This window comes from Struthio camelus, chromosome 14, assembly GCF_040807025.1.
Source record: "Struthio camelus isolate bStrCam1 chromosome 14, bStrCam1.hap1, whole genome shotgun sequence".
Classification (NCBI taxonomy): Eukaryota; Metazoa; Chordata; class Aves; order Struthioniformes; family Struthionidae; genus Struthio; species Struthio camelus.
The window spans coordinates 11,368,271-11,384,043 of NC_090955.1; the positions used below are offsets into that span (position 1 = coordinate 11,368,271).

At 37.7% G+C, this 15,773-nt stretch overlaps 1 protein-coding gene across 48 annotated transcripts in view; it reads right to left on the minus strand.

The window, feature by feature from the left end:
* Positions 1–15,773, minus strand: part of FHIT (fragile histidine triad diadenosine triphosphatase) — a 620,374-nt gene that overhangs the window by 529,075 nt on the left and 75,526 nt on the right. For 13 of the 48 annotated variants that reach the window (XM_068906915.1, XM_068906958.1, XM_068906955.1 and 10 more), the window contains one exon: positions 527–654. The exons of the other annotated variants lie outside the window; for them this stretch is intronic. The gene's annotated coding sequence lies outside the window, so the exon portion shown is untranslated. The remainder of the gene's footprint in view (positions 1–526; positions 655–15,773) is intronic. 48 annotated transcript variants of the gene reach the window in all.

A 15,773-nucleotide genomic window follows, 5' to 3' on the forward strand; every position in this document is an offset into this window, starting at 1 on the left:
AGGCTTTCCTCAATTTTTTTCCTCCCTCCCCTTTTCAAAAATCAGTGCTTTTGGCTAAAATTAGCTACATTTCCTTTCTAAATTTTTAGCATAAAAGCAAGTCTGAAAAGACTATTAAGTTATTTTTCTAATACCCACCTCTGCAAACTACCTAAATTCAAACATAGAAATAATCAAATATAATATCCTGCAGAGAACTTCTTACATTTTAATCTGATACTTCAGTCCTAAGGAGAAAAGCATGTGTTACATTGAAGACGCTCCTAAGTTAAGTTTCCCTGTACAAATTAGAAACTTTGACATTTAAAATGAATTTTAATAGGGTAATAAACTCCAGAAGTTCCATAACTCCATCCAAGATACCAGGCATCGCTGACCTACCGACAGCTCACACTGGATGAAAGTCATCATTAAACTCTCATGAGGTAGCACACCAATAGATATGGTTAGGTGGACTCTTATTTGAGTGATAAAGGCAAATGTGAAGGCAAAAAACAATAAAGTCTATTTTTAGCATTATCCTTACCAGGACTTCAGAAACACTTCACAACACTGCAGAATGTGCACTGTACTCGCAACCGTACAGCAGGATGCAATAGTTGATACTTTTCTTAAAGCACTGAATCCGCTCAATGTTTTAACAGTATTTCCATTCTAGAGGAGAGAGGAGAAAAAAAAGGGAAAAGAAAAAAAGGCTTCTTTTCATCTCCTTGCTTCCACAGGAAACTGAGCAGGCTTAGCGCTCAGAAACCAGAAGGTAAGTAAATAAAATGTCAAAACTTACATATTCACACCTAACAGTGCCTTGAAGCTTAACTTCCTGAGAATGCATTATTTAAGTAATCTGTAAAATGCAAAACACCGTCCTCGGTACTTTCTGGCAACCACTACATTATAAATACAAAGCTTTTACTTGATTTTCAGTAACCAGCTAGAGTCTGAAAGTCTTTCCAGTTCATGTCCCTCTCATTCAAATCCTAATGCTACAATACGTTCAAAAAAAAAAATTTGGGGCCTGCATTTCTGTCTGGTCTGCCATCTGAAGAACTCAAATCAGAAAGTTTTCAGGAATGTTTCCACCTCAAAACCTGAGCTGCCGCACTCAACGAATGGCTGCGGTTCCCACTGGCTTCAGCGAGACTTGTTTGCCCAGCACCTTGCAGCAGCAGGCCCTCCCCTGCAAAACCCTGGTGGATGGCTGCAAAGCTTCCCTGAATATCCCTCCTACAAACAGCACCTCTGAGCACAGACCATCCTTAAGTACTCAGATCCCCTACTACAGATGAGAAGTTGACATGAAAAGCAGTATACCACGTAGCTTCTGTGATTTGACAGATCATACATATTCCGAGAGCTTGCATTCCCTACATTTCCATCTTTAATTTACTAAGTTTTTACTCAGGATTAGAAATGGGATTTCTAGTTATTATTTTTATAGAATATCCTACAATAAAAAACGTGGCAAATGTAAAGCAATGTCAGGGAACTGAAACGGTACAAACTGCAGTAGCAATGCGATTGTCATGAAAGACTACTTGGCAAATGATACTTAAGAGTTAAAAAATTAGTTCATCTTTTCTTCAGTTACTTGATTCATCAATCTAATAAAAGCAATCATTCTACTCTTATCACAGCAACAATCAGTTACACCTACAGTCACAATTTTAGGTTTGTATTTTTGGAAGTTTTCTCCTCATAGTCATAAATAGTTATTTTCCACAATTAGAAAGTTTATAAGTATGTCATTGACTTTTCCTAAGTTTTTTCTTAATAGTCCAACAGGGAAAAAAAAAAAAAAAAAAGGAGGGGGAGCAGGCATCTTTCCTATTGTGAATAACTACTCCTAATTGAAACAGAGCCTTCCTTCTTCTGAACAGAGATATCAACCTCTGCAATACAAAGTTGTGATTCACTATACTCAGTACAGTGATGTTAGACACATGTTACAAGCTGGTCCAAAACAATCAGTAATTCTCATTTGTGTGCATGTTGACCGGCTATGAAGAATATGTTAATTTATAGATCTCTTCCTGGAAATCAGGCAAATGTACAGAACAGAATCAGCTTCATTACAACAGATAAGTGCAGAAAACGCTAACAATTCCGGTGCCTAACTAATCTCCTATTACAAGAAATTGAAAACCAAGTTCCTCCTCCAAAAATTACAGAAAGGTTTTAAATAAAAGAGGTCTCCATGCACACTATACAGCTCTGCAGCTAGTCTTTAACTAGTATTATGATTAAAGGTCTTATAACCAATTGCTGCCGTACCCAGCTCACATTCCTGTTGCCTGGCATGAGTAAGACTTCACCTCCATCCCCACTCCACAGTAAACCTCACATACTTCAGTGGAGTTGAAGCAATGTAGCAGTACTGGAGGAATATTCCTAAAGTTTACTTAAAATGAATCTCAAATGCTCACTGACAAAATAATGACACAGGTTGGTAGGGATGTACTTGGTTCAAAAACTGATTTAGGTTTCTGCTTTTGCCAAAACTGGATTTAAGTAACAGTTACAATAGCTAGTTTTAATGAAACATCATAGCTTTGTAACCAAACTGAGGTTTATTGCATTGTAAGATGGAAAAGAGAAATTGTGAAACAGAAAGCTGTTGCCTAAGAGTGTTATAAATGGAATTGCAACAGCAGCCTTGGAGAGGATAGGAAGACTGCCAGCTGCACCGCTATTCATCCCCTGCTGGCAAATTCATGGCAAGGCATTTGCAAACGGCTTCATAAAGAATACTTTGGCCCCTTTCCAACCTTAAGAAAAAAAGGGGGGGGGAGGGGCAAGGGATTAAAAATGGTAGAAGAGTAAAGTGTTCTCTACATGACCAGAGCAGACACCTTCATTAATACCACAGGTTTCCTTTGCGAAAAAGCTCAAAGCAACTGCACACTAATTATGTAAATGACTCTGTACCTTGTCCAGAATGTCTATTGATTTAACATTACTACTGCCATACTAGTAGTAGAGACAAGTACCCAATGCATAATTAACATTATGTTTGACAATAAACTTGAAAGGACAGAATCTCATTTATAAAAATGCTTCTGGACTGGTTCATGAATTACTGCTCAAGTGTATAACTGACTCACCTCTATGTGTCTTAATCTAGTATACGAAACAAAGTATATGTAGTATTTAGACTGGATGGTTACCTTGGAAGATGTGTTACATACAGTGAATTTAATCGTGCATCTGGGATATGTGAAGAAACGGAAAAGGAGTATTTCTGCATATCGTGTCAATACAGCAGTTATCACAACAGATGTGTTACAACATCAATTGTGGAAAATCAAGAGGCAAAACATGATAAAAAGGATTAATCAAATGAATTTTCTCAAAAATATTTCTAGATTTCAGCTCTTGGGGGCTGTGGCAGGGAACAAGTTCCATAGATGGAGGCCCTTGCCTGAAGTTCAAGCAGCACATACTTTCTAACAAATCTCCTCTGACAGATACAAGATTAAAAAAAAAAAAGACTCAAACAATTAAGTTCCAGAATAAGAATGAAAACTGAAACAAGAAGTGAATAGAAAGCCCACAATGAAACCTGAAAGCCAGATGCTCCCTGCTGTTCCACAGCCTCCTACTTATACTTCAACTGTGTTAGTGGGAAACCCTCCTTCCCTCTCCCTGAAACAGAGCACAAGACAGATAAACAGATTTGAGGCAGTCAAACCTAGTTACTAGCAACCAGGTCATATATACATTATATAAGTTTATAAAACCAGCATTAGAGAATGAATGGCAGCAATCCCCTGGCTAGCTGCAGGTAATCAATGACACTATCAATTGCCAATTCTCACCCCCAATATACCAACAACAGTGGATCCACTGGGCTGTTTAAGACATGAACCACTGGAGCAAAAGCTGTCCTGGTAACACCTGCATAGCTTCAACCCCCAGCAGAATGCCTCTGTCTCTCAGGGACGAGTACTCCTATCTCACTTAAACCCACTCTGTTACAATCTTACAGATCAACAGGTTCTGAGGGAGCATCAGTGGTCTTAGATTAATAAAAGTCATTCTCTACATATTGATAATGGTGTGTTCCCAAATTAACCAATGTTCTTCCAAAATATGCAAGAGTCAGGCAGGAGAAGCAATGACAACAGGCATAAGAGTAAATAAATACATGTGCGAGAGCATATGTGCGCACGCTTGCACATGTGTGTGAACACTAAATTTGCTATTCCAGTATCAGTGAGGAATTCGGATCCCATTACACAATTTAAAAGAAAACACAAAGGAAGAGTGAGGCATCTAAACATCAAATTCAACATCTTCCACTCTCCCTCATTTCTGTTTAGGAACATAAGGGTAGGGGAGAAGAAAACATTGATTCGACAGATACCAGCTTTCCATCTTTATTGACTGTTTGGCCATCAAGCCAAAACATGCACTGCCTATTCAGCTGTAGTGGAAAGGAGTCCTGCAGAATCTCAAATGTAAAGATTTTCAAGGAGAAAGTGATATTACTACCTTTAATCTCAGGGAAATTTCAAGTATGAGCAGGCTACTCCTGCAAGCTTCTGCAAGGTAATTAATACCATTACTCACATGACCAGCAAGCACCCTTAAGGCAAATTCTAAGAGAATCAACTCGCCTCCAACTGCCACTGCATACTGGTTACTCCACAGCAACTCCACACATGCAGATTTTTACTGCTTATCCCTGCAAAAGACTGCACTGAGGTCTGTCACCAAAAAAATCATTCTTGTTATTGAGCAGGTTCTGCCTTGAATTCATTTGAAGTATTTAAAAGTCAGGTAGGTGAGCAGGTAAGAGGCTAGCAGCTCACTACAGCTGACTGCAAGGAGCACTAACTCTACACCTGCCTCAACTTCACCCAGGTCCTACTGAAGTAGGACTATCTTGTCAGAGTCAGAGCTTTCCTAGCCCAGCAAAGCTGGCAAGGGTAAGCATCCACTGAGTTAGAGCTCTGTTGAAGACAGCACTGCCTGAAGCCCAACTGAGCGAGTTCCGCAAACTCACCTTGGACAGAGCCCGAAAAGTTGAAACAAATACAAACACTGAAACAAATAGTTTTTTTTGATTTCTACTACTCATTAATGCCCGAATAGTATTTTCCCCCTATTTTCATCAGGTAAATCAATTAGCGTTTTCTTCCCCTTCCAGATGCTAATTTCTGTGTTTTCCCCAAGTCTCCTTGGATTGCTGTCCCACTTGCTTCAAGAGCCACTTACATAACCTCAAAATGGAAACACTTTTCTTCATCTCCACCCCCTCTTTTTTTTTTTTTTTTTAAGTATACATATCACCTGATCACTCACGTTTTGTAAGCACGTTTATGACCTATTTGCTCACATTTCCTTTACAGAAAATGCCATCCTTCGACCTTCTTCTAGCCACATACATTGGATGCAATAGCAGAAGCGCAGCTCTGAAAACCGTTCCATACCCTCACCCTTCATTCACCTCTTTCATCTTTTTAAGAAGATTGGTGGCTTTAATAGATTTCTTATAATCACTGTTTCATGCTCTTTTTATATTAGCAAAGAGTAAGATTTCCTTTTAACAAATGCTACCTTATTGCATGCCAGATAGGCTTAGCTTGCAATTAAACACCTTTTGTTAAGCCTGCAAATATCCAGTAGAAAGCAGCCAAGTGTTAGGAGATATGCTATACATTATGCATGTGATATCAGAAACAAATTCAAAACTCAAGTGCAGATACTGGTGCATCAATATAAACATTGGTTGTGGATTCTGAGTGCTACTCAAATTTTAAATTAATTTTTAACAAAAAGTTATTTCTCTATTTTGCCTCTTTTTACTGCGTTTAAACACTAAGATATCAATAATGAAAATGCTGCAGCGTAGTGGTCTTCTCTTCATTTGACCAAAAAAGCAGAACAAAATGAAAGAGAGACCCATTCAACTACAGATAGCATTAAGAAGTTTTAGAACTGATACCCTTATTTCTTGTGCACCATTATTCATCTTTAAGCACATGACACACCTTTAGCAACAGACCAGTAGCAATCCTGCACATTTCATACTACTCTTAATAGTGACTCAAGGGATAGAACATGGTTAACTACATTTGGGTAAGGTATTTCAAAATAAATTATTTGAAAATTAGGATTACATCATGTTCCGCCCCAAAAGGAAACAAGCTTACATATTTATTCTTAAAATGAAGACACAGAGAAGCTTTCTTCAAAATTCAGACTCTTCATCCTTACCTAACAACACAGAACTTGTAATTTTGCCTTCATAGCTGTTAAACTGGGAAACTAAAAAATAAAAAAAAAATGCCTTTTTGGCCTAGTTTATCTACCTACTTTTAAAAAAATTTTAATTCAAAGATGAACCATAATGGAGGCAAAAGTAGCACTGGTTACATGTATATACAAAGAAAAAGCAAATATAATCAGTCTGGTTTTACAAAATCCCTCTCTTGTTCCAACTGATCCAATTAAAGTGTGATTTATTGTTTATCTCTAGTTGTTCAACAATAACCAACTGAAATATGTCGGAATAACCTCAGAAACCAAAATACATACTCTTTTATATACCATGCCTATGAAAAAAAACCCAGAAAATCCAGATCTTCACAATTCACCATTTTTCCCACCCAGCACTATTTTCATGTTCCTTGAAAACAATCTTCTAATAAGAAAATATCTATCAATTCAGGAAATACTCATTTTGGTTAAAATTTGACCTCAGGGTTGACATTATTATTTTAATATCATAAGCCTTATCATGAAGTGAACTTACTAAGTTCAATTCTTTGTAAGCATAGAACAAAACAGGAGAGCTAAGTCAAGAGACAGCAAAAGGTAGGTAAGTGCAATGAAAAACAATGAAATAACATCATTACAACAGACTGACATTAGCACAGCTGATGCCTACCTAATGTCAAGTTCTTAGAGACTGCACAGTGAGATGTGGGCAAATTTGAAGACAGATAATCAAGCAGCTATGAACATATTTGAAGGGAGCACCTCCTAAATGTAAAGGGCAGCGTAAGAGAAACCACAAAGGGTGCTTAAACAGTAAGTTTAATTCAATACAATAGCTGAAATTCCACTAAACCTAGTGGATGTAGGAGCTGACATGACATCCAGGACCAAAGAAGTTCCCATCACCCTAATTCTGACCTTCACCTCAGGAATATAAGGAAGGCACTATCATACAGCATTTTCTGGGGGATGTCATCAGGTCCGAGTATAGCTCCTGTTCGTGGAATCATGTCCAAAAACTTACATTTGAAAGAAATGAAAGAACACGCTGATGAAGCGGGGATTAAAAAAAAATATCAAAACCAGAATGAGTGCAGGAGGCAACACATTGTTAGTAGTTAATTGAGAGGGTTTTCCAGCTAAGAGGTGACTAGAGAAGGTGTTTGGAGTCAAGTGCAAGTCAGTCTTGTGTTTGATTTGCGTTGCAACAGGGGAAACAAATTTCTACAGCCTTGCAAATAGATTTACACCAAGTGACTAACATCCATTTCTCTTGATAACATCTCAACTGAGTAATTGGTTAGGTTAAAGGAACACTATTAGCAAATGCAGGACAGAAGTTAGTAAAGATAGTATTAGCGTCTCAACAGCAAGTGAGATACAGCAGTTGATGACAGAGGACTCGAAAGAACTGACGCATTTTTTCAGAGCCAGTACAAGGCTGCAGAACAAACTCAAATAGCCTTTGGGAAAAGGCTAGTTTTACATAGAAGATTATCTTTGAATTATAAATTATCTGTGACTGCCACTCATTTCAACAGGCCCAGTTTATTAAGCATAAAGATACTGGTCAGTGGGATTTGCACAGAAGAAATTCATGGATAGCGATAGTTTCCTGATGTACTTTATATCTTATTTTCTTGCCCTCAGATCCACAGTGCATTCTCCTGTCACGCTCCCTTTCAGGAAAGGTAGTTACAGTACCCGCACTTAAATTTGTGCGAGAACTGTGCAACAGCTGCACTTCTACATGAAGAAAGATGGGCTTGTTAGTAGCGTTATATCTCCTATAATCCTTGTTGGAACAGTATTATCTTACTCTACTCCTAAAATGCATGCATCACTTTTTCCTAGTTTTGGATCAAAAGGATTTGCAAATGCACACAATGGAATTCAGTCAGATAAAACAGATGAAAAACTAAAGAAACTCTGATCCTTCAAGACTGTTAACTTTTACCTATTTCCTTCCTACTTGCTCTGACTTAACGACAGAAAAGAATCTGTAAAAACACAACAGTGAAGAACCTAGTATATGATGAATTCTTCTTCCTCATTCCCGTTGACTGCTATTTAAACCCATCACTGCCATCCAAATTCCACTGCCAAGATATTTAGAAGTATCTTTTTGGTCAGTTTGCTCATTTCTGCCATGTCTTTGAGACTGGAAACACTGCTATTTTCCTTGTGTAATGGTCCATTAGGTCTAGACCCAATGCAACAGCTCTTGTATCGTTACCCGTTTTCATTCCCCTATCCATAATAGCATGCCTCTTCAGGTATTTTCCATTATTCGAATTGGAACCTTTCTGCCTGACTTCTTTTCCGTTTAGCAACAATGCTATGAACAACACCACAATGAACTAATAGACCGTCAGAAGCATTTGATGGTGAGGGACTGACAAAGAGGAAGACAAAAAATAAGAGATAGACATAGGCAAGGATGACATGGCAATGATGGGAGAGGACAAAGCAAAGTGCAGGGCATGGGAGTATGAAGAATGGGTGGCAGTAGAGGAAACAGGTCAAGAAACTAGAGCGAAATACAAGGGAAGATCGCAGAAAAAGCGTAATAGGAACATGACTACAAGAGATGTTGAACAGCCTTTGTTACAGACAGGAGCCACTGTGGAACCAGGTGATGCTTATTTTGTAGACTTGCTAGATTGTTACTGTTTTTTTATTATTATTTATTTAGAAAACGTCATTAAGAGAGCACAAAAGCTGAGATTGTAACAAAACTCCTCCTCATAATAAAAATAAAGCATCTATTCGAAGACTTAAAACAGTTGATAGAGAACAAGAATTTATTGTCAAACATGGTTCTACAGTCACCTTTCATCAGGATTTAAAGAAAAATATTTTTCTTTGCAGTACCACAGAATGAAGTAGACAGAAATAGCACCAGCATACAGTGACCTCCATTTAACTGATCAGTCCTTGGTTGTTACAAGATAGCCTGGTTTTCTCACAAAATAGAAAAAAGCATTAGTTATCCTGGACAACTACCAGCACAGTTTTATAGCACTTTGGGGACTCTAAAGCTTTTAGAGATGCTATAATTATTTGGGAATCTTCCAGTAAGCACTAAATATCAAGAATAGCACCTGTGCACTGCTAAGTTGAATTACCTGTTTACCACTCATGAGAGTAAAATCATTTAATAAAATATTACGCAAAGTTCACTGAAAAAAAAAATCAACACAAAGAAGAGACCAAAGATCCAAAAGACCTTTAATATTTTTCATGAAGTATTAATTTGACACACAAGGTTGGGAAAATGGATTAGAAAAAGCAGTAGATAGTTTTATGAATTAAGAAAAGAAGCTCGCACTACATTGTTTTTGAGGAAATTAGACTTTAATGGCAAACCTATGTAATATTCCGTAAATCAAAGCCTGACAAGAGCATAACAGCATGGGATTTAACACCATCTTGCTAATTGAAAGGACCTGACCTCACCAGGGTCACGCACTGGAGTCAGAACAGTAACATCACAAATTATCACTGCTTTGCAGATACGAGTATCTCCTACCTGTTAAAAAGAATGTGACTAAGCGCATTAAGTGTTATTGATCAAAAATTAAATTTTTCCTTATCTACATGATTTGTAGAAGCTTTAGAAACAAATCAAAAAAAACCTCAGCTGTCTGAAGTAATACAGAATTTGGGGGGTATTTGGGGGTTTTATTTAAAACTGAAGTTAGAAAGCAAATAAGCCATTCCATGTATTCACACTGAGAGTTAAGTTAGCCCTGTAACATCCTGGGAGATGACAAATGAGAGGTTTATAAGCAGCGATGCATATACATAGTATTGACCCAACCAGACAAACTCTAAAGGAAAACTGCATGAATACTTACACAAATGGTACCACTGCAGCCAGTAAGACTACCTAAGCTAAAAAACTGACTCATACAAGGAAGTTAAAAATACACACACACCCCCCACACACCATGTCTGTACTTCATCACATAGTTTTTGGAGACTCAGACCAAGATTCCCCTCAACCCTTCCCCCCACACACACCTTTTCTAAATAGTATTCCAAATATATAAGCAAGAGGATGCGACCAGGAATAAAATCTCAGCTCCCTGTTGGTGCCTTTCCCTCCGATACAGGTGTATTCACAGCATATGTATATACTGAAAATCCCACATTGCTATTCTTGGCATTTAATTAGGGGGGTAAAAGGAAAATGTGCAGGACCAGAATCTTAAGTGTTGGTTTAATAACCTTTATCTAGCTCATTTCTGAATGATTTTCTTCCTCTCTGGAGAGGCTTCTAATGTCAAACAGTGGTATTAAGGTGAGTCACGGTTACTGGAGAGGCACAGCAAAAGCACATGATAAAATTATTAATTACGGGGAGGGAGGGAGTCAGCGTATCCTTCTCACTCCATAAATGTTCTTCTAAAACGAAATGTAACGTTAAAATCAAATATACTTTCAGAAGCCAACAGCCATTAAAGTCTTACTGGTGCCAATAAAAGCTGAAGATTTCAGAATGTGTCATTTTAAAACTGCTGCAAATGAGATTTTTAGAAGGCATTGGAGAAGCACAAAGATTCTTAAGTACAGTAGAAGAAATTCAGCAACTGTTCTATATCTGTTGAAGAAAGCTAAGTTACACCAGTTTAGAATAGCAATTTTAAATATGCTTATTCATGGCGCTGCTTGTCTTTTGTTCGTTTTTCAAATTCTTTACTTTCACTTTAAATAGTAGGAATTGTACCTAGAACGTCGACAAGATAGGTTGGTCACTGCTATTTTCTCTTCTTACTACTAAACCAAAATTTAGCACCTCATATTCTAACACCAGAAGGTTTAGATTTGGATGCGTAAAATACTTTAAAGCCACATTGCAGCAACTATTCTTCACTTACTGCAAGAGAAGCACGCGACCTGTAGTTTCCCCAAGAATTTGGGTGGAAAACAGGCACAAGGCAAGCTAAATGAGTTTTCAGCAGTTGGGGGGGTCTGATCTTCACATTTTATTGCAATATATACCACAGCCAAAAAAAAAAAAGAAAAAAGTATTTTACCAACATGCCTGACTTACTATAGTGAGACAGCTCTGTTGCTGAAACTATCCCCAAGTACAAGCAGTAAGAAATAAGTATTCCCTCTGCATGCTCTTCTGCACAGCAGATATGCTCAAAATCCATCTGTTGCACACCCTCTCTCTAGCCTAACACACATTTCTGTTCTTTTCCTAGCAGACTTGGTCACGCTACCCATCCAACTTTGTCAACTCTTTCATTGCTGCAGAGTCCTTCACAGAGCAAGCCAAACAATGAGCATGACATGTCAAACCTGACTTTTCAGAGGCTGGACAGATGCTACCTGCTTGACCTACCTTGTTTATTCAAAACATAAAAGGAACCATGTCAACATCTATGAACTAAGTCATCGTTAACATCATGTTAATCCTTGTAATTGTTTCTTAAAGTCTCCCAACAGAAGGAATCATTTCTGCATAGCCAAAAAAACAAAGTAATCAAAATACAATACCATATTTTGTTTCTTCTGCTAAGCTACAATAGCCCTTTATTTATTTATTTTTTTTAAAGTAATCGAAGAAAACTAAAGCCCTTGTTCCTACAAAGCTTCCCAAAATGTGAAATCTTTCTACAAAGCTTTCTTCAGGAAACTACATGTCTTATCTCCATTACAAAACCATAATAAGTCAACCTTTTCAGCAAATTTGAATTTAGGACGAAGTCTTGTTAACCAAATTTCAAGCCAAATAAGCTACAAAACAACAGACATTAGTCACACACACACAATACCTTTCAACAGAAATTCCAGATCCAATTATAGTAGTGCTATCAGCAGGAGCACTGGTTCATTAAATATAATTTCATGAACATGACATTGCCATAGTTAACAGAATGAAAACTGGAATTAAAAGACAGCAGCATCCCTAAACTATAAAGCAACAAACAAGCACAGATCAGGTGTTGAACGTCAGTGTTGACCATCAGCAAAACCTTAGTTCAACTATTAGATAAAATGGATACATTGCAGTCCTACAGTGAGACCTAAAATACAATTTCATACAGAAGATTCATTACTACTACTACCAATCATCTAGGTAAATCCAATGATATGCCTCAACATTTAATCACAGTGCTTTGTGTACTTCATAACAAGCAGTGAATACTGAATCAAAAGATAGGTGACTAAGTTATATTATTTCATGTTGCAGAAAGTGATGCACATTAGTTATTGAAAGGCTACATTTCTTTATGATATGAATGGGAAAATTATTTTTAAGGAAGACTGCAGAACTGTATTACTAGCATACCTTTGTGTTAAAAATAAAGTTTGCCTTCAGTTTATAAAGCATACAAGAGCAAGCTCTGCTGCCAGTCATACAACTGCTGAGTATCACAATCAAAAACAGTACAGCTGGCATGTTTCTCCAGCGCACCCCTCTAATTTTCTCTTTACCTGACCTCTTGCTTGGTATTTCCCCCAGTCTTTCCTCTTCCCTAATCTCTAACTGCTTCTGATCACCTTTTACCTTTCTTCCTTGTTTTGCAGCTCTCCTTATAGCAAACCTGCCTATGCTCTCTTCCATCGTTCTTGGAGAGATCAGTACACAAACTCCTGTGTAGGCAAGATCACTCCTGTCACCTGCTACAGTTCATATACAAGCGTTTGATTCTTCTCATCTGGTAAAATATGTGCACAGAACATTGTTGTTTTTGCTCAGAATCAACAAAACATTTTACCGACTGTTGTGTGCATTGCTGGATTCCCACCCCAAAAAGACTCGAGTCCCATATTTTATGCACCAACTCAGCAGGGAAAGCAATCTCCCCCCTCCCCCCCCCCAAGGCTTATGGAATGATTGATTATTTACAAGACAGTGTTATATATCCCATGTAGAATATATGCAGCAGGATTAAAAAAATCAGCGAGTCAGAAAGAAACCTATCCATTTTTAATTAAAAATAAACTCTCTAAAATATCCCTATGGATATCTCTTCCTTCCCTCACTCATGACCCACAAAAGAGAATAAAAGCCTTGCCAAATTCAGCACTGGTAAGGATTCCTCCCTACTTTCCCTTTTGGATTATTTCCTAAAGGAAAAATATTTTATTTTCAATATGTACATCTCTAGTTTACAATAATACATGCCTAATATTCCACTGCAAAGCTTGTTTTCCTGATATTTACTTCAAAGGTAAAAGTGAAATATAAACAGAGGCTTGGTGCTTCCTTCCCCCCCACCAAAAACAGTATATGCATCACATGAAATATAATGAAGGGCAGTGCTGGTCTCAGGCTTACGTAAGCCAGGTACGCACCTAGGACATTTCCTAGGAAACGTCAGTCAACAGCAACAGTAACATTATAACCTAACAAAGTCCACTAAAAGCAGAAAGGGCGTACAAAGGTGCAAAGACATCGAGCTTGATATCGTACGGCAAGTTGACAAAACATAAGAATCTCTTATTTCTTGCCTCCACATCAAGAGGTGGGCTTAGTCCTCAAGGGACTTTTGGGCCCTGTGGTACCTCTGAGTAGGCAGTAAGGAGTGACATAGGATAAAAAGTTCTTGATTTTTCTTTTCATAAAGGTCTTTGAAGATAAGAGCAGTAAGTATTGCTTGGGAGACAGGAGACCCAAGCAGTCAACAGATTTGCAAGCATTATTGCAATACAGCAAAAACACAAAGCCGCTTGGTGTACAGAAAGGTACGAGGTTAACACCCAGTGCACAGCAGCTACATCTGGTTCGTTTTCAGGACACAGTACCATAAGAGATTCAAAGTAGTCTTCTCAATAATAGCTGTTCTTAAAGTCTTGCTTGCAGGCCAAGAAAATACAGATTCTTGAAGATTGTATTTGTCATGTTTAACTTCAATACCTTAAATGAAAGCTATACACAGACCATAAACTTAATCTGTTCGTAGCAACAATTAGCCTCAACAACACTTGGGATCGCTTGCATATGGTTACTGAACAAAGCACAAACACGTAATATATTCCTCAAGAAGGCTCTATGACAATATCACAGGACAATTCAGTAACAATTTTCAGAAAAATCTTTATTCACTTATAAGTTATCTGTTGTAGCCTGCATCTACATCTGTGCAATAGTTCATTACAAATACCAGTTGCTGCGGTTTAAACCAAACTCAGCTTTTCTGAGCTGCAGCCGAGGAGCTGCACTTTAGCCTTCCAACTATTATGCTGAACAGACTTCATTACAGATTGCTTCTTTGAACTAAAACTGTAATCACAGTTTAGGCAGGGAGCTTGCATAAAAGCAAGCACAAGATAATGTTAAAACAACAAATAATTTAGGCTTCCAATATGAAATATTTCTGTCCAACCCCAAAAACCAATGTTTTTGTCCAGAAAGCACTTCAGTTGCATTATGAAAAGTCTGTAGGATGCTCTGAATAAGTCATCCTTCAAGTTAGTCTGCTTGTCTGATACCGCCCTACTTACAAACACCACAACATTTAATTCTGCCAATGAAGCATATTCACGAAAAGCACAAGTTGCAAGTGCCATAGGTCACGATCGTCAACCATGAAAAACAATATATTCTTTAAAGGACAACAAGCAGTTTTTAAACAGAAGACAATCTTTCTCATTCCATTATGGAAAATGAAACTGGTGGGAAAAATTAAGCTCAGCACATTTTTGGCGGCTTACTTAGTCATGTTATTACTTACAGAAAATAAGCTACTAAATTGTTCTTTTAAAGAAAGTTTTGTTTTTCCAAAAACTACGGGAATGATAATTCTGACGATAATGAATCCAAGTGCAAGCTACATACCAGAAATGACATGAGTATATTCTCATCCCTGCACTTCTCCATCTATTATTGGATCTCCTACATCAAATGCATCTCTTCTATAGCTTCCAACATGTGCCTTGGACCTAGAACTTCTTCCATATTCCTTAACTTTTCTCATTTCCAGTTATCCCTCTCATCTTCTGCAGCTTCCCTTTACCTAGCTCCCTCCTCTGCCACTAGATCTACCTTAAAAATATCTTTTCTTTCATCTTAAGAACTTGCCCTGTCTCCTTCATTCCCCTTTATAGGCATAATCTGCTCTTTTGTTACACAAGCTCTTTTTCTGGCTCCCTTCAACATCATTCAAAGCGTGCCTCTGTGTGACAGCAATCACTTCTGACCTTATCACCAGGAGCCAAACTCCATTTTTTTTTTTTTTTAAGTACAAATAAAATATGAGAATGAGGAAGGTTTCGTAAAATAACGGTGCAAAAATTTAGCTTGGTATTTACGATGAACCTTCTGCTACCAGTTGACAGGCAACAGAAAAAGGTGTCAATAAAGACTATGATTTTAGAAATTATATATATATATATCGTACATTTACACACACACACACAACATATATATAGGACAAAGCATCAAAATATTCACAGAGGAAGCAGAGAAGAGGAAGCAGAGAAGAGAAATGCTAATCAAGGTTTCGTGCTCTTAATCCCTGCTGTTGAGACAGATGGATGCTGTGTTCAGTAATGGGTAGGACTGTTCCACACCTAAACGCAAAAATTCA